A 24426-nucleotide genomic window follows, 5' to 3' on the forward strand; every position below is an offset into this window, starting at 1 on the left:
TCTTTCCTGTGGGTTCAGATGCCCAGTTAGGTGTCCTTGTGCGTCACACCCTGTTCCCTACACGCCAATATCCGTAGCTCATCCTGTAACAGTCTACAGCTGGCTAACCTCTTGACGTGTGTGTCTGAGGTCATTAAATCTTCCTGGTTTTTCTTGCCATCGCTCATCTTTTCCCCGTTCCTATTTGAATTGCGCTGACCGATGACATTTTTGTGCTGCTGCCTGCCAATTTTATTTCTTAATAGTACATTTGGAGAGTAAGTACGACTTCTACTGCCAAGGTCAGAGCAGGGCTACAGTTGGATGGCTATGCTGAAGTGACATCTTTTTTTTTTATTTTTATTATTAACTTGAACCATCAAGAATTTCTACTGTGAAAGTGGTTGATATTGTAACTAGTGGCCCCATCGTTTGTTGTACACCTCACTTACATGCAAGTGTGTCTCTACAGAGGTGTGAAGACAGTTTGTGACTCCGTTAGAATTTTCTCTTTCTCCTCATAAATAACATCATCAGTCCTAAAACCAATGTTACAAGTTTGTGTGTGAAAAAGTATGCGAATGTTTGCTTGGAGTGCCCACCCTTTGCAGCAATAACTTCCACAATAACGTTTCTAGCGTTGATCCCCACGCAACAGCTTAAAGGAATTTTAGCCCATTCCTCCTTCCAGGCATGTTGGTGGCCTTCCTTGCATGAACTGTTTGCTTTGGGACCATCCACAACATATCTACAGGATTAAGGTCAGGACATTGACTCGGCCATTCCACAACATGAAATTTCTTCTGCTTGACTTGTGTGTTTGAGGTCATTGTCTTCCTGCATGACCCAACTTTCTCCTGACCTTCAGTTCATGAACAAATTCCCTAACATTTTGCTGGTATAATTCTGTAGTACTAAGGTGTTGTACCGTGTTAGCCATCATGGATTTGATGAGAAGATTACATCTTGCCTGAGTTGCCTGAGCTTGCATATTGTAATCTTTTTAGTTAGCCAATAAAAGGTGTCATTTTGTTTGACTGCTGGTATAATTCAGAATTTTTAGATCCATAAATGTCTGGAAGCTGTCATGGTCCAGAGAATCAATGCAGGCCCAAACCACCTCTACATTTCACAGTTGGCATAAGGTTCTTATGCTGGAATGCAGTGTTTGCTCTTCACCAAACATAACGCTTCTCATTCAAGCCAAAATGGTCTGTTTTGGACTCCTCCATCCTATAGACATCTGGCATTTCCATGTGTTTTTTAAGCAAACTTTGGATGGGCATCAATGCTCTTCTGGGAGGGTACTGCCTTTCTCTTTGCCACCTTGTCTTGCACACCATTATTGGTCAGTGTTCTACTGTGACATTGTAACATTGAACTGTAACTGTGACATTAGACAGTGCAAGAGAGACCTTTATATCCTTAGACGTACATTGGGTGTTCTTTGTGACCTCTTGGAATGATCTTTGTTGTCAACCACTCTTGGAGAGACTGGCAATGGTGCTGCATTGACTCCAGTTGTCCATGATCTGCTTGACAGTAGACTGATGGAGTTCAAACTCTTTACAAATGGTTTTGAGGTCTGTGGTCCTCAGAAATCTCATTTGATTGGGGCATGGCACTCTTCCACAAACCTGGGTTCTGAAGATCAGGCTTTGATAGTGAAGCCCCAGATTTATGATCTTTAAATAAGAAAGGGCCTTCAACATTCACATCTGACTGTTGCCCAACTGATTTGATTTGAGTTCCCCTTCAAATGAGCTGCTAATCTGGGAGATTCCCACACAAATATGTAAAACTGGATCATTTAACTCTCTAAATAAATGAACAAGTGAAATGTATTTGTGCCATTTGTTTAATTGGGTTCTCTTTATCTTGTTTTAGGATTTATGTAAAATCCGATTATATTTTAGGTCCTAGTTGTGGTGAAATAGTGAAAATTCTAGAGAGTTCACAAACGTTCTAGCACCATGGTATGTAGTTCTGCTGAATCCATCAATTATAAGCGCCATTTAATATTCAGCCTCCTGCACCTTTATGAAAGTCTGGTTCATCGGTCCTCTGCTTTAAATTTTGACAAACTGAGTATGCATTTCCTGTTAATAACAAGAGAGAATTCTTGAACCTCTTGTCTCCGACTTTTTCACCTGCCTTTCCAAACCGACTACCTTTGTCTTGTGTGGACAAGTTAAGGCAAACCTGTGACTAAAGGAGCGGCAGTCTGGCCACCTGTCTAGATCTCAAGATCAAAGCTGGGCTTTCTGCTCCAATAAAATACAAAGGAAGACGCGGAGTGCGGTTTGTTACTGATATCCACACATTTGGACAGTTTGTGACAGGCAGAGGTATTCACTTATCCCTTTGGTCTCTTGAAGTTGTATGGGCCTATTTTTTGATTTGATATTGTTTCACTTTCTATTACATAGCTAGTTATGTCTGTGAATTAATTTCTTGCAACGCAGTTGTGCAAACCTCGGCTTTTATGTGGCGAGGCGTGCTTATGATCGCATGCGAAGGCAGAGACCTGTGCCTGTGAGGAAAAGGTATAAATAAGTGTTCACAAATTAATCATTGAGTTAAACAGATTGGTGAACAATAAAGTTAACAGTATTGTTTTGCAACCCCTCCAGTCCCACAGTAAGGCGGGGTGTATATGACACCTAGTGACCCCATTACTGGAGCCAGCTGCCCTGTCTCCATAGCGCAGAGCAAAGAAGCAGGTGCCAGCAGACTGTGTGGGTGTGCAATTCAGACGGACAACAGGGTGAGACTGAAGAATTAAGACGGTTTGAATGCAGTGTGGGTGGTGTGGTGGTGCAGTGTTTTGCTTATTATGAAGGAGGGGGGATGACAAGTTGGCTTGTGTTATTAGAACTGTGACTTTGTGCGATTTCTGGTTGCAGTGTTATTTGTTATCACTGACCACAGACCATAGCAATTTATTTTTTCCAGTATTGCCACTGACTGGAATTCTTGTTATTCTCTCTTCCATTGTAAATTGACCATACAGTGTCTATAAAAGAATTCACCCCTTGGAAGTTTTCATGTTTTAGTTTTACATACCAGTGTTTCAGAGTGGATTTCATTTGGCCTTTTGACACTGATCAATAGGTTCAGACTCTCTAATGTGAAAGTGAAAACAGATTTCTGCCAGGTAGTTTAAATTAACTTCAAATATCATCTTCTTCTTCTTCATGTTTTCCCGCTTCTGTGTGGAGTTGATGTACTTGTTCAACCTTCTCCAAACAGCTTTATTTATCTATTTATCTATCTATTTATTTATCTATTTATTTATGTATCCACCTCCTCTTTGGTCTCCCTCGCTTTTCTCTTCCAATATACCTCCACTCCCGTCGCACTTTTGATCACATATTCATTGCCTCCCCTCGCCACATGCACATACCACCTCATCCTCCTTCCTTGTACTTTCTTAGATATCTCTCCCACTTTTGTTGTACCTCTGATTGTCTCATTTCTCATTCTGTCTTTTTTTGTAATTCCACACGTCCATCTCCATATACTTATTTTTGCCACATCTAAGTTCTCCTTCTGTGCCCTTTACTGTTCGTGTCTCAACTCCATACATCATTGTAGGTCTCAGCACTGTCTTAAAAGCCTTACCTTTAACCTTTCCCTTAATTCTGTGATCTCACAATACTCCTGATTCCTTCTTCCAATTGTTCCATCCACGCTGCATTCCATGGGTTATTTCTGCATCTAGTTTTCCATCTTGGGCTCCCACTGATTCTAGATGTTTAAATGTATCCACTCTTTTCAGTAGCTGTGCCAACAGGCTAACTTCTGAATCCTGATCATCACTGAACCTTATATTGCTTAACTTCAAATATAAATGATCACATAAGTATTCACCCCCTTTCAAGTCAGCATTTAGTAGATACACCTTTAGCAACCATTACAACCTTGAGTCCGTATGCCCAGGTCTCCATCAGTGCTTAGTAAATCTGCACACAAAAAAACAGTCCTCTCCCAGGGCTGTGGTTTCTTGCAGACTACATTAGGTTTTCCTCCATCATTTCCCTATGTTTTGCTCCATTCATTCTACACCTTCCCTCACAAGCCTTCCAAAGGCCTGCTGCAGAGATGCATTACTACAGCATGATGCTACCACAACCGTGGTTCACAGTGGAGATGCTGTGTTTTTGATAATGTGCAGTGTTCAAACGTGCCATTTAGTCTGAGGGACAATCCGTTTTAGTCTGATAAGACCGTAGCACTTCAGAGTCTTCTGTGTGTCCTGGTATTTTTTCACAATGGCTTTCTCTCGCATAAAGCAGTGATGAATGGTGAAGCTCCCAAGCTTCAGGTGTTTCTTGTCTGCACATTCTGTGCTGTCTTTTCTGCTGTAACTTGTAACTCCTTCAGAGTTCTCATAGGTCTCTTGCTGGCCTCCCTCTCTCGATTTCTTCTTGCATGATCATTCCGTTCTTGTGGATGGCCCACTCTAGGCAGATTTACAGCTGAGCCATAATTTTCCATTTCTTCATGATTGGTTTAATGGACTCCAAAGGATTTTCAGTGACTTTAATGTTTTCTCGTCTCCATCCCCTGAGTTGTGCTTTTTAATCACCTTTTTAATGGAGTTGTGTGGAGTGTTCTTTGGTCCTCATTGTATAGGTTAGGCCGCCATACTGACTCTCCACAAGTTGGACCTCCCAAATGAAGTGCATTTATACAGCAATCAATTGAAACCCCAGACAGGTGATCTCCATTGAACTAATGATGGGATGTCAACACTCTGTGGCAATGATGACGTGTCATATTAAAGTGGTGAATACTGAAACATAGTAATGTATGTAACCAGCTGAAACAGGCACATGGCCCTCCATTCTTCAAGATGCTACAGTGACTCCCTGTGGCCTCGTGTATTAAGTTCAAATCCTTGTAGCTTGCCTTACAGAGTCGATGATGGGTCAGCAGACACTTGTGAGGTCCTGTGGACCTATAATCTATTTTACAATAAATCTGTATAAATAGTGTAAGCCCCACCAGAAAGATCCTTCCAAATTGTATTGAACAGTCTAGCTTGGGGGCACTGCAGGTAGAACTTCCATCCACTGGTAATCCTTTTTAAATCAGTTCAGGGTCAGGTGAGTGGCACACTTGGGCACAAGGTGAAATCCAGGGCTGGACTGGATGCCAGTCGTCAGTCAACTATCCATTTATTCTTCAGAGCAACTTTTGTGTTAAAACCTATTGGAAAGCAACATAAATATGTATGATGAATTTTTTTTATTTTTAAAAGCTAATCTGATTTACTACTGACTGACATTTTACACTTAACACATTTTAAACAATTATGTGAGAGCTGCGTAAACCTCAAAGCCCCATCCGTGTCGTAAATGCTAATGCTAAAAATGTACAGACTGCCCATTCAACAACTAAGAAAAACAGGATGCAAGTTATTCTGTGAGGAATAAGTGAGCTTCGGCTCGAGATGGGAGTTACACCCACCGATGACTTGACGACATCGGCACATCTGTGGAATGAGAGGTGTGAGAAGCCAAGAGAAGGGACCGTAAGGAGGAAAAAAAAGGCCTCCTCCCATTCCCTGGGAAAATGGAGCGGATTGGGACGTGGTGAACAATGACAGGCGTCCCCACCGCACCCAGCCCTGCTAGAAACGCACAAAGCAAAACCCAGGAGGACTCGGGACCCTGCCCGGCAGCGCTTAGGGCCTCGTCCCTTTGGCACACAGAGTAATTGCTGCTATTTGAGCAAGATGTGCCCTGAGGAAGAAGTGCAGACAGGCATACAAAAACACTGGCGTAGTTAATGAAGGTTAATGGCTTAGTGCATTTACACCTTGTAGGCAAAGATGAGAGCAAGTGATGCTGCATCACGTAAAGAGAACAGCAAATAAAATCATGAGCCGTCGGAAAACCTTTCAGTGCGCATCTGTACTTTGTAAATGCATTTAGTGAGAAACGGAGACATCTGTCTCTTGAGCCTCATTACACAAATCGGCATTTTGAGTGCTGCCCTAAAACTATAAGTTTAACTTCTAATTTTTCATGACCTTTTGTTTTGTTTTTTTCCTTTATCTCTTATGTAAGCTCCTGGCCGAAGCAGTGCTGACTCACAGAAAAGGTGAGCGCAGGATGCCAAATTGTAGCAAACCACAGCAGCTGTATGTTTTATTTCATTACAACCAGGAAAAAAAAAACAGTATATCTCATTCAAGTAATAAAAATAAAAGCTTTCGATTGCTGTGTCTCTCTATTCAATTAATTAGATAAACTTAATTTTTTTGGACTCCCCCATTGTTTCTTGGATGGAGGTTTGTGGTTGAGCTGTAGTGTATCTGTGTGTGTGTCAGCAAATTATATATTGTGGTTATTGGAAGGAACAACAAGTCCTCAAGGAGAAAGTATTGGGGTGTCAACCCGGTCATCCCCATTTAATAACAGTATAATAACAAGCCACAATAATAAGAACAGTCCATGCAGGATGTGTGCTCAGTAGCACTAAACAAAAAAAATGTCAGGGTCCTAGCATGACAAATCTTTTCTCGACTGTGAGAGTCATGGTGGGAAGAAGTTCTGTCCTGTGGTGCTTTCTTGTAAAACAAGTGACGCCTCCTTCCAGGAACTGGAGGATATGTAGTGGGGGTATCAGTTGCCCTTACTGGGTGTCTTCTCTGCACTTTGGTGGAAAAAACAGACAATAAGGTTACCACCGTCACCCCCTCTTGACCTGGGGTGGAAGTACATGCCTCAGACGAGCCCAGAGAAGTATCCACTGACAAACAGGCATGACTGACTATGAGTATTTTCACTTTGCCGTTACAGATTATTAAGTGTAGATTAATTAAGTGTACAATTAAATCTACAGCACAATAAAGTGTGCAGAAAATGAAGGGGTCTAAATACTATCTGAATCCACCGTGTCTAATTAGAACAATAGTGACGACATCAGGCTATTCAGCCTTACAAGCTCGCCTACCCTATTCAACGAGATTGTCCAAAATAACACCAAGTGGAGATCTGAAAATCCCTAAAGTCGTACTTTCCACCTCACTACTTCAAAATTTGTCCTAACCAGTCTATGGTTCTTTGTGTGATGAAAATCTTTCTAAAATTTGAGTCAAATCTGCCGTCAACAAGTTTCCGCGTCCCTGTGTTCTTGTTGCAGAATATATTTTAATGTAACAGCTGGAATCTACGGTGCTAATTCCTTTCATAATTTTAAACACTTCCATCATGTAACCTCTTAATCTCTGTGTGCTTAAATTGAAAAAGTTCAATTCCTTCAATCTCTTCTCAAAGCTCATACCTCTAGTCCTGGAATCAGTCTATTTGAGCTTCTCTAGGCTTTCTCTAGTGTTGTTATGTCATTTCTTGTAATGTGGAGATGCCGTACTCCAGGTGAGGCCTCACTGTTGCATCTAACTTACCTCCATTAACTTGAGTGATTTGACTGGTTATATGTTAACATCCTATTAGCCTTCTTGATGGCTTCTGTGTTCATCTGGATGTAGATAGTGATGAGTCCACTATGGCTCCTACGTGCTTCTCATAAGGTACTTTTACGTTTCAACCATCCCATTATGTATTCAAATTTAACTTTTTTACTTCCTACATTACATTTTATCTGCTTTAAATCTGCCGAAGTCTGTTTACTGTCCACATCCCTGTGTAACAATTAAGTTGATTCTGCATCATGTCCTCTTACACTTAGTTTGCTATTATCTGCAGACTAAACCAGCTTATTGATTACCTTATATTCTTGTCCAGATCATTTATGTACATGTAAAAGAGCAATAGCCCCACCACTGATCTCTGAGGGACACAATTTTTAACATCAGCTAATTCTGAAAAAGTTCCCCTCATCAGAACTCTCTGCTTTCTGTGTTTGAGTCAGATTTCTCCACACCTACACTTGCTTTGAAGTCCCACTTCTTTTAGTTTGATTGGTAAACTTTCTTGTATACCTTCTCAAAAACCTTATAAAATCAAGATAAACATTATTATATACTGTAAATGTACCTCTGATTGTAAGCTTTTGTTGCTTCCTCATAGAATTCCAGCATATTAGTGAAACACGACCTTCCCTGTTGGCCCTGCAATGGACTGGAGCCTCGTCCAGGGTTTGTTGCTGCCTTGCACCCTATGCCAGCCTGGATAGACTGCAGCATACCCCATGACCATTGTCTGAATTAAGCTGGTTAGAAAATGACATAATGTGACCTTCCCCGCCTGAAGCCATGTTGGCTATTTTCTAATATACCTGTACTAGACAGGATAATGTTTGCTAGCCTCTAGTGTTTAACAATTTCACCACTGCACAGTGACTTTCTAAAAATATGCATCAAGGGTTTATATGTATTGTCACTAACTTTCTTCGGCCCCTTGTCATAAATGTCTTCTGGCCCTGGTGATTTGTTAGATTTCAGCTGATTTAATCCAAGCAGTTCTTCCCTCTATAGTTTTCAAATCAGCAAATGTCTCCTTAGTAGTTTCTGTTACTTTTGAGATGCTAATGACTTCTTCACATGTAATCTCTCTATTATAAAAGGAAATCCAGGGACAAGACTTTTTTGGAGATAATTTCAGGTCCCACGAGAACAGACGTTTTGCCAAGAGATTTTAACAAGTCCCGCCCTCCTCTCAAACATTTACTACCACACCCACGGTCCAATCACTTCTCATTTGTGTGAATGCTATTGTCGGACACAGTTCCTTCACTCTTAGTTCCAAACGGGGTCGGAAATAAAAGACAAAGAGTAGAAGATAAAGTAGAATGTTGTAAGGAGGTTCAAAATCGTCGTCGCGATACACATGCAGAGCAGGTTAGAGATTATTTGAAAATACTAAAATTCAAAACTCTCAAAAAACTGATAGTAAATATCACATTAGCGCTAACAAACGGAAATTATTACTCAGTGAAATAATGGATCATCTAATTCGTGTTGCCATCAGGGAAAAGTAGTGTTTCTTCCCAATGAAGAAGCCTACCTTCGGGAATTAAAAGATTTGTTGTTTGGTGAAAGTGAAATTCACATACGTGAGTGGCAAAGACGCGAAGTGGCTAGCGCATAGCGCAGGCCGGGGAGTTGGCGAGCGAAGCCCTCTAGTTATCTATATAATACAAGTCTTTTCAGAGCATGGCCATTTCACTTCTGTCCAAGTGTTTAAAACATTTTTAAATTTATTGTACATAATATTTCAACTAACTATTTTATTTCCATTTTACACTTTGCACCATCGCAAAACACTTTACAAAAATACATTTCTAAGACATAAAGATGCATACAGCAGCATACTAACTTGATTAGCATCTTCAAATACATCTAAAGAATGATAAACTTCAAACTAATTATGATAATAATTTTGCAAAAGTTACAACATAATAGTCAATACGATAATTAAAAATGAAATACATATCGCCAAGTAATGCAACATGTGTGGGACAGCATAGTGGTGCAGGCATCAGCACTGATTTTCCACTTGTCTAGAGACTTGGGCTCAGATCCCACCCTGGTGACTTTCTGTGTGGAGTCTGCTGGGGTCATCCTCACTTTTTCATTTCTCATTCTGAAGTCCTGTACGCAGGTTAAGATAGCTGGCTACTCTATATTGGATATGCATGCTTGAGTGCAGGTTTGTGTGTGTGAGGGCAGCCTGTCTATAGTGGATTCTCAACTTGTGCCCAGTACTACCAGGATAGGTATTGGCTTCCCATGGCATCTAATGAAATGAATGAATGAAAGTGCCAGCTTTGGGTGGCCTGGCAAATATTTGGCCTGTGCTGATGCACACTGTTTTTATTGTATCATATTTTAAACATGTAAATTGTTAAACCCATCTAGGTTGGGTTCCTTTTACTGCCAGGATAGGCCCCAGTTTTCGTGAACTGGATTAAACTCGTCTAAAAGTGGATGGGTGGATGAATGGGCAAAATTCTGATTCTTGGAATCTCTAGTGATGGTCCAGGTCTGCTGGACTTGGGAATATCTGCACATCCCTCCCCTGTCATGGACTAGTGGTATTAAAGTAGCACAGTAAGAATAGATCAGATGGAGAATGCAATTGTAACGTCAACAAGCAGACCATGTTTGAGAGTAGAGGCCATAGACAAAAAATTTTCAATATTGGGATATCAAATGTACGAATGTCAAAGCAAAAATAAGAGAGACAAAACCATGGTCAAAAAACAAGTTGTAAACCAAAATTTCTTTAGCAAAAGAGTTTGAAAGAGCAAACAGAAAAGGAATCCTCAGATGAGCAAGTCAGTTCTCGGAGGAGCTTATAACCATTGTACTATGTCACAACCCCAGAGGACACACCACTAACAATGGGAGGTCCAAAATAACGAGGAGAGTGAAAACCAAAATAATGGAAAAAACAGTCTAAAAATAGTTAACCATCAAAATCTCCACAAATGGGTGTCAGAATTAAATGCAGTGACTCAACAAACCCCCAAAACGAGTGTCTGTAGACCTGAAACATATACAGTAAAACTGTGAAAAAGAAGCTCAATCCTAACAAAAATGGGTCAGTAGCAGACAGTCACGACCCAGACGCTGACCGACTGAACAAACTTAGCCAACAGACCATAATGTGTCCACACCAGTTCATAAAACAAGTGGACACTGTGCCAAAGTGAATGACCGACTTGATTAAAAACTGACACTGGTGGAATGTCCCACTGGATTGCAAGGCTAAGCACTCCGAATTTTGAGTTTTGTAAGTGAACACTCCACCTTTGCTGTCATTTGATTTATCTCTACCTTATGCTCTCGGTGTAGGCGCCGGTGCATAAATATTAAGGAGCTATTTAAAGTAAAGGATAGGGAGGACGTTTGCTGCATTATGTGTTAGAAGGACATCGGTTTTAGACTTGAAGAAAATGTAAAGACTTTATAAGTGGAGTTATATAATCAGACTTCCTAGATTTGCACATGAGTAACAATCCATTGCCTGGTTATAACAGCAAAAAAAGGCCTAGAAAAGAAGGATAATATCTTCAAGCTTGATCTGAACGGTAGAATGGAAGGAAAGGTTTTGGTTCCTAGTGAATTCTGGAGACCAATTTTAACGAAACCATCAGCCTTTTATTTCATACAGCCCCATATATTTATCTCAATAATACAATTATTTATATATGTGTGTATGTGTATATATAATGTTCACATTTTCTTAATTCTTAAGGATATCTTCTTTAATAAGTAGTATTAAATTTTGCCTGTTAATGCTGTTATTTTACATTTGTTTAATATTTGATGGGAATGTAATTTCCTGGCAGTGCTGCTAGGTGATCCATCTCGGAGATATCCCCTCCTTCATCTAGTCTGTTCTGTCCTGTCCTGCTATTCATGCAGCAGATGGCTATTGTGGCCGTGTTTTAAGATTTTAATCACTTGGAAATGCCACTAGGGACCTCTGCTAATGGAAGTCCTAATCTCATATCCCTTAAGGGCAAGAGCTTCTTAAACAGATGCTGCATGCAGCAAACATCTCTCAAGTGTCCCATTCAGTTAAAGCTAAAATCTTCCTCGTGATTGGCACGGCTGTTTCTTCAATTAAATTTGTTTCTGATGTTTGTGTGCAATCTCCATTTATTAGTGTTGCAGATCCATTAGTGCAGATGATGACTTTCAAACTGGTGCTCACAAATCTCTGGAGTATTTTTGTGTGCTCTGCTTCCACTACAGCTACCAAAGTGCCAAAATGGCTTGATGGGGCATCAGTTGGTGCTGCCGTCTCCCATCTGATTCAACCTGTGGGTGCAGATTTGTATTATTCTCAGTCAGTTTTATTTACTGCATTAAACATATTGCATAAAATTCAAGTTTCCTAAACTATGAGATTTGTGAAGGAACTCACAGTTTTGGAATTTTTTTCCAAATAAATAAATCTCAGTACTAAGGTACACTTTTACAACTATATTCAGTTTATTCAGAATGTTGGTCATTCTACACAAGTTTAAAAAACTCTTATTAAGGCACCTGCCGCCACTGTGTCCTCTGCAGACTGAGTTGAGTAGTCCACCTTAGGTTATGTTTGTACACAAAAGGTATTGGGTGTGGCTTGAATGAGGGGGTGGAGCCCACGTATTGATTGTGCTTTTCTTTGCTTAACATAGTTGCCATCTTTACATATTACTGTATCTATTTGCCTCCCTCCTCCATTTATATTTATATAATAGAATGCATTAACTGTGTACAGATCAATCCAACCATCTATTGAAACTGGTAAATCCATTTCAAACCAATGGAATGTTGGAGCCTGTCCTGGCAGCATCAGGTACAACTTGGGCACTGACACCCCTACACTCACTCATTCAGAGCCAATTTGGGATGGCTGATCAACATAATCCGAATGTCTTTGGAATGTGGGGGAGAAACTCCTGAGATCACACTAAATGTAGCATGCAACTATTTATTTAGCAGAAAAAAAATAAATCCACTGTAACGTAATGAACTGTTAAGTCATAAATTATTTTTTATGCATAGAATATGTAATCTACACAAAATCAGCATTGTTTCTTTTTTTAATTTTGTTTTCTGGCAATTTGGATATTTCTATATACTGTGTGTGTATATATATATATATATATATATATATATACACACTCACCTAAAGGATTATTAGGAACACCACACTAATACGGTGTTTGACCCCCTTTCGCCTTCAGAACTGCCTTAATTCTACGTGGCATTGATTCAACAAGGTGCTGAAAGCATTCTTTAGAAATGTTGGCCCATATTGATAGGATAGCATCTTGCAGTTGATGGAGATTTGTGGGATGCACATCCAGGGCATGAAGCTCCTGTTCCACCACATCCCAAAGATGCTCTATTGGGTTGAGATCTGGTGACTGTGGGGCCATTTTAGTACAGTGAACTCATTGTCATGTTCAAGAAACCAATTTGAAATGATTCGAGCTTTGTGACATGGTGCATTATCCTGCTGGAAGTAGCCATCAGAGGATGGGTACATGGTGGTCATGAAGGGATGGACATGGTCAGAAACAATGCTCAGGTAGCCCGTGGCATTTAAACAATGCCCAATTGGCACTAAGGGGCCTAAAGTGTGCCAAGAAAACATCCCCACACCATTACACCACCACCACCAGCCTGCACAGTGGTAACAAGGCATGATGGATCCATGTTCTCATTCTGTTTACGCCAAATTCTGACTCTACCATTTGAATGTCTCAACAGAAATCGAGACTCATCAGACCAGGCAACATTTTTCCAGTCTTCAACTGTCCAATTTTGGTGAGCTCATGCAAATTGTAGCCTCTTTTTCCTATTTGTAGTGGAGATGAGTGGTACCGGTGGGGTCTTCTGCTGTTGTAGCCCATCCGCCTCAAGGTTGTGCGTGTTGTGGCTTCACAAATGCTTTGCTGCATACCTCGGTTGTAACAAGTGGTTATTTCAGTCAAAGTTGCTCTTCTATCAGCTTGAATCAGTCGGCCCATTCTCCTCTGACCTCTAGCATCAACAAGGCATTTTCGCCCACAGGACTGCCGCATACTGGATGTTTTTCCCTTTTCACACCATTCTTTGTAAACCCTAGAAATGGTTGTGCGTGAAAATCCCAGTAACTGAGCAGATTGTGAAATACTCAGACCGCCCGTCTGGCACCAACAACCATGCCACGCTAAAATTGCTTAAATCACCTTTCTTTCCCATTCTGACATTCAGTTTGGAGTTCAGGAGATTGTCTTGACCAGGACCACACCCCTAAATGCATTGAAGCAACTGCCATGTGATTGGTTGATTAGATAATTGCATTAATGAGAAATTGAACAGGTGTTCCTAATAATCCTTTAGGTGAGTGTATATATATATAATATACACACGTCGTGTGTATATATATATATATATATATATATATATATTTGCCCTTTTATTTTTTTCATGATTAAGCTAATTCTGTTATTCCATAATGTTGATAACATTGTTTCTCTCTCTAACCTGCTCTGCGTGTGTATCGCGACGATGATTTTGAACCTCCTTACAACATTCTACTTTATCTTCTACTCTTTGTCTTTTATTTCCGACCCCATTTGGAGCTAAGAGTAAAGGAACTGTGTCCGATAATAGCATTCACACAAATGAGAAGTGATTGGACCGTGGGTGTGGTTGTAAATGTTTGAGAGGAGGGCGGGACTTGTTAAAATCTCTTGGCAAAAAGTCTGTTCTCGTGGGACCTGAAATTATCTCCAAAAAAGTCTTGTCCCTGGATTTCCTTTTATAATAGAGAGATTACATGTGAAGAAGTCATTAGCATCTCAAAAGTAACAGAAACTACTAAGGAGACATTTGCTGATTTGAAAACTATAGAGGGAAGAACTGCTTGGATTAAATCAGCTGAAATCTAACAAATCACCAGGGCCAGAAGACATTTATGACAAGGGGCCGAAGAAAGTTAGTGACAACACATATAAACCCTTGATGCATATTTTTAGACAGTCACTGTGCTATCTACTGTATGTCTGAAGTATGAGTAGTTGTAACATAGTTGTCATCGCCATATATACATTCTGTATTTGTGAATGTGTGCATGTATATACTTTTAAAGCATAATCTGTTCTTCAGGCACAGATTTCCTTTTCAATGGAAACACTTAAAATTTGACACAAAGGTCCTCGGCACCATAAGTCGTGTTTCTAACCTCTAACTTGCAGCCTTTCACCCAGTGACAGTGGAAGGGCACCTTAAGGTCAGAGAAAATAGCAAGCAATACTACTGTAGAGTGTGATCTATCAGGCGAGTGACGGTGCCACAGAAGTTGTAATGGTGATGTGATCATCAGTATGCCAGGCTTTCAAATAGGGAATTTTCCCACTCATTGCTTTTCTTTAATCAAGTGTTTTACCTCACTACTTTTGTCAAGGACCTACGACAGGCCTGGGTCAGCCATATTGTCTCCATATTCATTTGTTGAAATTTGAGGCCACAAGTACTGTATAATCACTCACTGTTATACCACCAATACAACTTGTCTGGTGCTGTCTCGTTTTTGTAGCTATTCTGCTTACCAGTAGTCGCAACTTCACAACCAAGTCATAATCTGATAACGAAATGGGATTAGCAATTTAGTGTAAACACAAAAACATTGCCCACATTAAATTGACAGCAGATCCAAAGCCGGGAATCCCAGCTGTATCTACATAAATTAAACCGACTTGGCGTCTTTTTGTATATTTGTTTTGGCATCACTCACAAACAGCTGTACATATTTTCTTGAAAATTGGAGGGTAATTTTGGGATTGTTCAGCTGAGGCAGTGACAGGGTGGGTTTTCCATAGCTGAGTATTTCTGATATGTTCTTTTACTTCATGGAACTTGACTTAGTTCATGTTTTTTTTTTTCTGGTCCAGGAGTGTTTTTGTTTTTCATGTTTCATTTTAACCTGCTTTGACAAAGTGTTTTTTTTTTGTTTGTTTATGCCACGCTTCAAGATGCATCACATGACCATGTCTATTGCATTGCCTACGTCACAAGAATTAAGGCTATAAATATGGTGACAGTCACAACATTCACTATAACTCAGTGGGTATGCATTCTATTCTTCACATACCTCGGGGTTAGTTTCTGGACATAGCTCTAAACAGTTTTTAACAAGTTTTGTTCTTTACCTTTCATGCTGTTTTTCCCTTTGATGTTATTTACACTATTTTGTATTTTTCTTATTATTATTACAATCTTTGCTCCTCCTTGACGATGCTTTTTGTTTCACAATCTCTGTCGCTTGTTCAGTGGTTCACTCCCAATAATCTCAAGAGATTTAGTCTCATAACAGCATTAAGTTCCACCTTTGTGATGTTGAAGGCCAACTTTAATGCTAATTGGTTGAGACTGACCATCTGACTGGAGCAGTGTGGGGTTTGAATGATATTAATGGGATGTCTTAAAGGCGAATCTGCATTTAGAGTAAATTGTGGGCTCATGGGGCTAGGGATCTGTGCCGGCAATTGGAAGGTGACGCCAGAAGTGACTCTGCTCCTTTGGACCCTTAAGCAAGACCATTAACCTGCAATTGCTTCATCCTGGGTATGATGTTAATCTGCATCCAGCCCTGCAAAGCAGGTCCTCCCACTTATAGGGAAAACTTGGGGGTTGATGGCAAGATTGGCACTCCAGCCACTGTACAAAAAAAAAGCTCCCACTGTTCCGCTGCGCTCGGGTCCCAGTCCAGGTGGTTCGTTGTGTGGTGGGTGCTGCAATGCCCTATCAACAAATGCTCCCAACATCCTCCTCTCATTTTGTCAAATTACCTACATCTCCGGTCAAACTGCTTTTCTAACAGGCATAGGTGAGCATAAAATTGACAGTGACATTTTGATATATAATGTTTATGTGTGTTTAAAACAGATGTACTGTATAATTAGTTTAGATAAACTTTATTAGATAAATTTTGATGCAAAGATTCATACTCACTGGACTAATAATTCAGTCAATCAGTAATAGATATATTAAAAAAATAAATAGTTATTACACAGAAATAACAAAATGAATAGAAGTGAACTTTAGTCTGGGAGGAAACAATGAATGACCTGATAGCAATGGGCAGAAAAACCCCCAGAGATGCCTCTTAGCAAACCGTGGAGGAATGAGCCTGTGGCTAAAGGTGCTTCAAGAGGCACCTCCTGGACGGGAGTTTTCATGATGGCATTCAATTTTCCACCTCAGCTGGCTGGATGTGCAGGGTTAGCCCTGTGATGGAGCAGGCTTTCTATACACATTTTATCAGGTATTGTGTATCTGTTGAACTTCAGTTGCTTCCCCAGGAGACCACAGCGTATTACACTACGCTGGCTACTACAGACTGGTAGAACACTTCCAGCCGTTTGCTGCACACATTAAAAGACCTGAGTCTCCTCGGAAAGTACAGTCTGCGCTGGCTCTTCTTGTACACCGCCATTGTGTTGTTAGACCATTCCAGTTTGCTGTTTATGTGAATCCCCAGGTGCTTGTGGCTCTGCCCCACTTCCACATCCTCTCTATTAGCTTGGACTGGTCTCCAAGGCTCTTTGACGCACTGAAAGTCCACCACTAATTCTTTTACCTTGCTGACGTTGAGTTGCAGGTGATTCTTTCTGCCCCACAAGATGACATTGTCCACAAGCCTTCTGTACTCCGACTCATCTCCATTATAAATGCAGCATATGATGGAGGAGTCATCTGAGAATTTCTGTACATCACAAGTGATGCCATTATACTGAAAGTCCATTGTGTAGAGGGCAAACAATAAATTTGATCAACATTTTCATTTATTTCTCATCCTAATGAGAAACTTTCTCTGTTCTATATTTTCTTTTTTAGATCACAAAAGGAAGTCTTTTACATAGTTTCCTCCACAGAAGACTTGTCCTGCTTCTGGAAAAGGTCAGTCAGCCATTTTCTTAACCACTTTATCCTGAACAGTGTCACGGGGGGAGGGAGGTGGGTAATGTGGAAGCCTATCCTAACTGGCATTGGGCACAAGGCAAGAGCAAACCCTGGACACGGTGCCATTTCATTACAGGGTGGACACACACACATACACATACGCACACCAATCATATACTAGGGCCAATTTAGAGTTGCCAGTCCATCTTGCAAGTCTTTGGACTGTGGGCAGAAACCCACACAGACATGGAGAGAACATACAAACTTCATGCAAGGTGGACCCGGGACACGAACTCTGGTCTCCTTATTAAAAGGTAGCAGCGCTACCCTGGTGCCACTGTGCCGCCTTTATGTAAAAAATGAGCTTTATAATTGGCCTCTTTAAATTGGACCCATGGACGAGTGTGCATGAACAGATCCTGCAATATACTGGTATCCTGTCCAGAGTTGATTCCTGCCTCAAATCCATTGCCATCAGGATGGGCACCAACCAAGTGTTCTCAACTGTATATTCTACTGATGTTGAATGAGGATTGCAGAGTCAGGATGATGAAGCAGATACTCTGTTGGCTTTTAAAGGTCACCAGGATGAGATATTAGCTAAACAAATGAATATGATGGAGACAGTGGTCCCTACTAATTAGCAATGTTTTCAATATTCTCATGTAAATCTGTTTACCTCTGAGAAGAACCTTTTATTTTCCTCTCATGGGGTGGCATTGTGTAGGTCCCTCTCTTCTTGGCTTTTCATTCAATACTATTGAATGTTCATTTCTTTGCTGGCATTAAATTGCACAATGGCATATCCTTGAGTTTCTTTGCCCACCTGCATGCAATGCCAACTAAATGTCTAAGAGATTTGCGTGTGGCAAGTTGTAGAGTATCCAAGGAGTATTTGATGTACATTGCAGACTTGTGTTTTCAGCCAAGAACAAGAGATTCATAAACATGGGCACTATATAGAGTAAGATGCATGGATATATCTATCAATTTAAATCAATCAAATATTTCACAAGCAGCAAGTGTGTGTAAAGCCTACCAAGAGAAGCCTAGCGTCCATTTTAAGAGGCATTCTGCAGCTCTGCTTAAAGATTTTCCAAACTCCATTGTTTTCTGATACACTGCAATTTTGCTTTAATGCCATGTCAAATATTATATTTCCATAACTGAACATCGCACAATCACATTTTTTATTTAAAAATTCTTCCCTGCTTGCTTTATCTGGTCTGAGCAAAAGACAAACTGTAGGTTTATCACTGTTATGTCTAGGTTTTAAAAAGAGACAATGACGTGGTAAGACAAATCTCTCACTTCCGCTCCATAAATCAGCTGAAGGAATGCCTGGCTCATACCAGTCTGCATTGGCCAAGCCGCTGTTCAGCTTTTTTTTTGCTTGTGATCATTGTGGCCCCCATTCCATTACAGGACCATAAACACTTCTCTTTATGACGGTAATCCATGCAGAAGTGCTTTCCTGGCAAGCAGTATCAGTTTTTAAACAGGAACCACCATTCTGTGCTGTCCGCTTTTGAATCTTATCTTGGTAGCTCTGCTGTTTATATCGAACATCAAGCAGCTGGATTTGGCGTCTGTCTAATGTTTTTCTATGTTTCTTCACTTCCTCTGTTGAGATCTTAATTTTTGTTCAGAGAGAAAGATACGTGCAACATTGGAGTGTGAAGAAGGTGGGTGCGATTTGATTACATTTTGAGGTTTTCCTGAAAAATGGATGAATTGGAAAGCAAACTTTGATGTACAATCAATTTTAATTATTTACAGGAGTTCTAGGCCAACAGGAGGGCAACTCTTACCAAAAGATGACATGTGACGCTTAAGACTTGCATTCATTTATGGGCATGGGGGCAGCTCATTGTTACCCAAGTGTTTGTTCATTTACCAGGCTAAGAGTGTATGTGTGTGTGTATATTTGTTTGTGTGTATGTAATACACATAGCTATGTGTCACATGATGACAGTTCGGGCAATTTCAGAACACATCTACATCTATACGGGTGTAACAGAGCTCACAAAATCCCAATCGGAGAGCGGGATATAGCAGATGTAGCTGGATGCTGTGAATGCAACAGTTTTCCACATCCAGTTTGTGTATCTCATGTCTTTTCTATGCAAAGCAGTTGTGCTGCCAGTACTGTACTGTACCTTCTTTTATTATTTTAATGTCAACTTTTCTTGCTTACAAATGAAAACATTACCATATAACAGTTTATGCTTGGACTCGTAGGCAGCAGCATTCTTTCTTCTTTTTTGCTTGTCTTTGGAGCGTTATCTCTCCGTATTTAGTAAAAACAGCTACACTACAGTATCCCATGTAGCTTTGCTAAGTATTGTATATAATATGGTGTTCACACAACATCCAAATTGCATAACGCCCTATTTTACAGAATGCATCATGGATATTAAACACACCTGTATATTGTAATTCTGTAAATGAAGCTGACGAAATACCATAAAAGGCTGTCAACTGGCCTGTTACCCTGTTTAATAACAAAACTTAAAGCCAAAATGAAAAACGTAGGAATAGTAAGATGTCTGCGGTCTTCATATAGTCTGGGCAAAATAAAAAAAGGCTTCTCCTCCATCATGACGTTCTGTTCTCTAGTTGAGAATGGCGCAACTACCATTATTTAAGTAACTCTTTGTGCCGTTCCCCTGGAAATGTTATTATGATGCTTCCTGGAACTTGTCCTCTGTTCTGTAGCGAAGAAAGCAAGGCTGTTTATGTACACACACATACATGTACACTCTTAACACATTAAGTCTCAAATTGGACAAAAATAGAAAAAGACCAAGAGATAAGGAGTCAAAAGATTCTAGACATAAAAACAGAAAAAAGCATTGATCTGAATGAAAATATAAAAATAAGCCAACAGACTAACCCAAAACATTAATAAAAAAATAAAAATCAGAGGTCAAAAATGACATGTCGTAACTGTAACTAAGTATTAACCTTGGAGAAAGCATTTAGATGATCTAAAAGCTCAAATGCAGGATAATGTGAGCCACCATCTTATATAGGCTTAGTGTAATGATTTCACACGCAATGCCTCATCAGGTTATGTGCCCGGCATCTAACCCATCGTTGGACACTGCATGACTGCAACCTTGAAAATGATGGACACAAAATGCAGGATGCAAAATGTAAACAAAGGTGAAGTTGTGGAAAAGGGGAACAAATTACATTAGAGAATAAATAATGCTATATAATAAATGTAATAATGGAATCATCATTACATGCCCAATAAAAAAATAGTAAAATAATCTCTTTACAGTTCAAATTCATGATATACTGTATATTTGTGTTTTAGTGTATGTTCCATATATGCACGGTTCCTTGTAATGTAAGAGTTTTCAACAGTAATGAGCATAATGAAATTACCAAGAAATGTGTTGAAATACTGAAATCTGAGTCAATCCGTCTGCTGTTAAAACTGAATGAAAAATGATGTCACATGCCTCAGTCACATGTTCATAGACCATTGCAACTGATTACATTTCTTGTGAGAGGGGAAATCCCTCTTGGTTAACATTTTTGCACACCATCTATGAAGATGTCTAGATGGCCACTAGCAGTGCGTGACTATCAGCACTTTATAAAAGGGAATAAAGACAGATTTCACCAGTCAGCCCGTGGTGGTCTCTCATAAACTACCTCCATTAAGAGCAACAAGGACAATATTGATGAAAAAAGAAACTGAAGAAGGGGTACAATGTGGTCTAATACACACCACCAGAGCTGGGTTGTATTGAAAGGGGATCCTCAGACCTCTAGAATGGCAGTAAAATTAATAAGGATGGTAATTTTGTAGAGGAATAAACAGAGGTGCGTAGATTTGATTGATCTGTAGTAGTTTATTGATCATATTTTTGTATCAAAATCCTTATTATTTTAATATAGCCCTCACATATATGTGTACATGTATGAATAAGTATTACGTATATTCTGTGTGTTTGTGTATATTTATACCTCCATATAAACACACATCTAATACACAGTATATGCTACAGTTAAACTGTGTAGTGTTTTTATTTAATAGAATACATAGGCAGCCAACACATTAATAAAGGTTAAAGTATGTAAAAAAGATTTACACAGTAACTAATTATTTTAGAAAATGACTGTAGGGAAAAAAAGAAAATTCTGCCCTTTAACTCGATTTATTTAGGAAGTAGCTAGTTATCCTGTAAACTGTCTATTTGAACCAGTCAAAATGTCAGACAGCCTTGAAGCTTATAATTCTCAAATTTCAAGGTATAGGGCAGCAATTATTGTTAAAAGCGTCTGTTCTGCACTGATGTCCATTATTATATAAAACACCTAGGTGCTTCATGAAATAAAGAAATTAAAGCCGAGAGTTCTTAAATCTTTCCACACCTTACTGCAGACAGGTCTCATTCCAGCTGTAACTGGATTTATTCAGGCTCAGCTACCCATAAAGGGATGTCATTTCATGGAATCGCCTGCAGATGCACACAACCCAGCACACATTTTCTGTATGTGATCTTGTGGCTGTTGGTGCCCAGAATGAAGTTAGCCATTTTCCCAGTTAGTGTATCCTTTGCTCTCTTGACACTTGTCTATAGAGCTGCTTCCTCCTGGTTTTTCAGCTCCAGTCTGTAACATTCTGCCTCTCCTCCTTTCATGTCTTTGCATTTGTGACTTTAGGCTTTCTCCTCTTGCCTGATCCTTCAGCTCACCCTTTTGATGTTTCATTCTGGCCACTACCTTCATGTTTGGGGGCACAGCAGTGATCAGGCTAGGTAGACTTTATTATTCCATAGGGAAATATGAATGCTGATGCCACAAAGTCTGAACCTTATGCCCGGTGGTTGTCTATGTTGAGTTTGCATGTTATCCAGCTAATCAGTTTTTTTACATATCCATAAAGACAAGTATATTCAGTTTACATTAAAATTGATTTGCTTATTAGACTCTTATACCCAAAGTGACATACAAAAGAGGTCAACATAATTGACTAAATATCAGTCTGGGGGTTGTTTGAAAACAAGTCTGATGGGACATAAGTGAAGAGCTCAAGAACAGATCAAAGCCAATATCAGTGAGACAGGAATTCCCAGAACAAGAATCTTCAAACGCTGCTTAAACACTTCGAGGGAGTCAGCAGTTTAAATGGTGGTAGGCAGCTCATTCCATCAGGTTAGAGCTACGCGCATTCATCGGCACACCTGAGTGGGTGAGAAGAAGCCGAGGACCTCACAAGTGTCTCCATTATATGTAGGTGCTGACCCACAGACTACTCTGTAGTTATGCACCATGAATCTGAACTGAATGAGTTCTGCTACAGGGAGCCAATGTAGAGATCTGAAAAGAGGAGTGACGTGTCCACCTCGGCTAGTTGAACACTGGCAACTCCAAGCTGGCACCAGTGTATAGGAGCTTGACTGTTGTGCATGTGTGTACCCTATCCAGGGTTGTTTCATGCCCCGTGTCCAGTGCTCCAAGTCAACAAGACCCCAAACTGGATCAAGTGGGTTTTAGTTTCTATTATTACTTTGTACAAACTGAGGTTATTTTTTGATGATAACCATTTTCATACACAGAGCAAGAACTGCAGAAGTGAGTTGATTAGGGCCGCAAGTATACCAACTGTTTGTCAATTAGTGATGTCTTGATTGCCCCCACCCCCACATGCACCTTACAAGCTGCCATGTGAAGAACTTCTTCACACTCAGCCTGACAATCGAAGTTCCTTGTGGTATGCCAGAAGTCTGCACAGCACGGTCATTGCCTTTGAATGAGCAGCCGGCCTGCTCTGCAACCAGATTGTGTCTCGACACTATTATCCTGAAGTGAAAGGAGCAATCCCTTTATGCTGTTTGACCCAGAACTCTTTCACACTGCGGAGTGGCGTGTTCTCAGTTGCATTTTAAACAAAACATCATAGGCCATTGTCTCAGGGGTTGGCCATACTTTGCAGCTTGAGGCTGGCTTGATCCTGAACAGGTCACTCATCCTGCACGGTAAGAATACTTCTACTTATTTATTGTATTGTTCATGTGCAGCCAGTTGAGACCATGCTTATCAGGAAAGGTGCTATATAGGCTCCAAGTTAAGGTCAGTTTAATGGGTAGCTAGAACTACCACCATTAATTCTCTTTGTTGGTAGCCTGGGGTCAAGGGAAATCTGATAGTGTGGTATGAAATGAAGTGAAGCACCAGTCGCCGTGTTTGTAATTTCAAAAACACCTAAAGAACTGCACTAACCTATTGGTGGCTTTAAATTGGCCCCATATGAGTGAGTGTGGGGTTTGTGTGCAGTGGTACGCGGCCTCGGGTTGTGCCCAATGCAGCTGGGGTACAGTAGGCACCTGCAGTCACACCTGTAAATTAAAAAATGAATGATGAATTTTGGACAATCTGCATGTTGAAATGGAGTAGACTCTTAGCCCCCTTGTTTTTAATGATATAAAGTTTCAGTGTTAAAGAGCAACAAACGTAAGGATCTTAAATGTGCCTTCTGGGTCATGGCAGTGTGCTCATCTCTCCATGTTCTGTATCTGTTCAATCAGAACAGGGTTTTGTGAGCCAGTTGAATTCTTTCTTTCTCTCTTTCTTACTTTCTTTCTCTCTTGCTTGCCAGTACTTCATTAAATGGATTCTGCAATGTTTTATTGCTTCATTAGGTTCAGTTGATTCTATCGACCGGCAACACTGCACTTTTGTATTGGCTTGTTGTACTGCTGCACTTATTTTGTAAGACCGCATATAATTTCTGAACTCACTTAGTGAAACAAATGCAGTAGTGTACCCCTCAGAAAAAGGAGCTCTCACTGCTCCAGCCCCCCAAGTCCACTCGCCATTTCTGTGGGGTGTACACACCACTACCCACTAAATATCTGTGTGGGTTTTTCTTTTAGCTCTACAGTTTTCCTCCCACATTTGAAAAACGTGCGCTGGGTTCTTATTTCTCATACCTTGACATCCCTTAAGAAGTAACTGGATGAGGTATTAGCACAGCTTGGCTATTAGCTAAACGTCTGTCAGATTTCTTGTGTTTTACAAGCTGTGCTACCCTTCTAACACAGGTTGAAATCTAAGTA

The 24426-nt window shown here is 40.2% G+C and overlaps 1 protein-coding gene across 1 annotated transcript in view; it reads left to right on the forward strand.

Annotated features, from left to right (window-relative positions):
- Nucleotides 1-24426, forward strand: part of n4bp3 (NEDD4 binding protein 3) — a 155129-nt gene that overhangs the window by 12954 nt on the left and 117749 nt on the right. The window contains exon 2 of the mRNA XM_039774191.1: nucleotides 17282-17344. The gene's annotated coding sequence lies outside the window, so the exon portion shown is untranslated. The remainder of the gene's footprint in view (nucleotides 1-17281; nucleotides 17345-24426) is intronic.

This window comes from Polypterus senegalus, chromosome 13 (genome assembly GCF_016835505.1).
Source record: "Polypterus senegalus isolate Bchr_013 chromosome 13, ASM1683550v1, whole genome shotgun sequence".
Lineage (NCBI taxonomy): Eukaryota > Metazoa > Chordata > Cladistia > Polypteriformes > Polypteridae > Polypterus > Polypterus senegalus.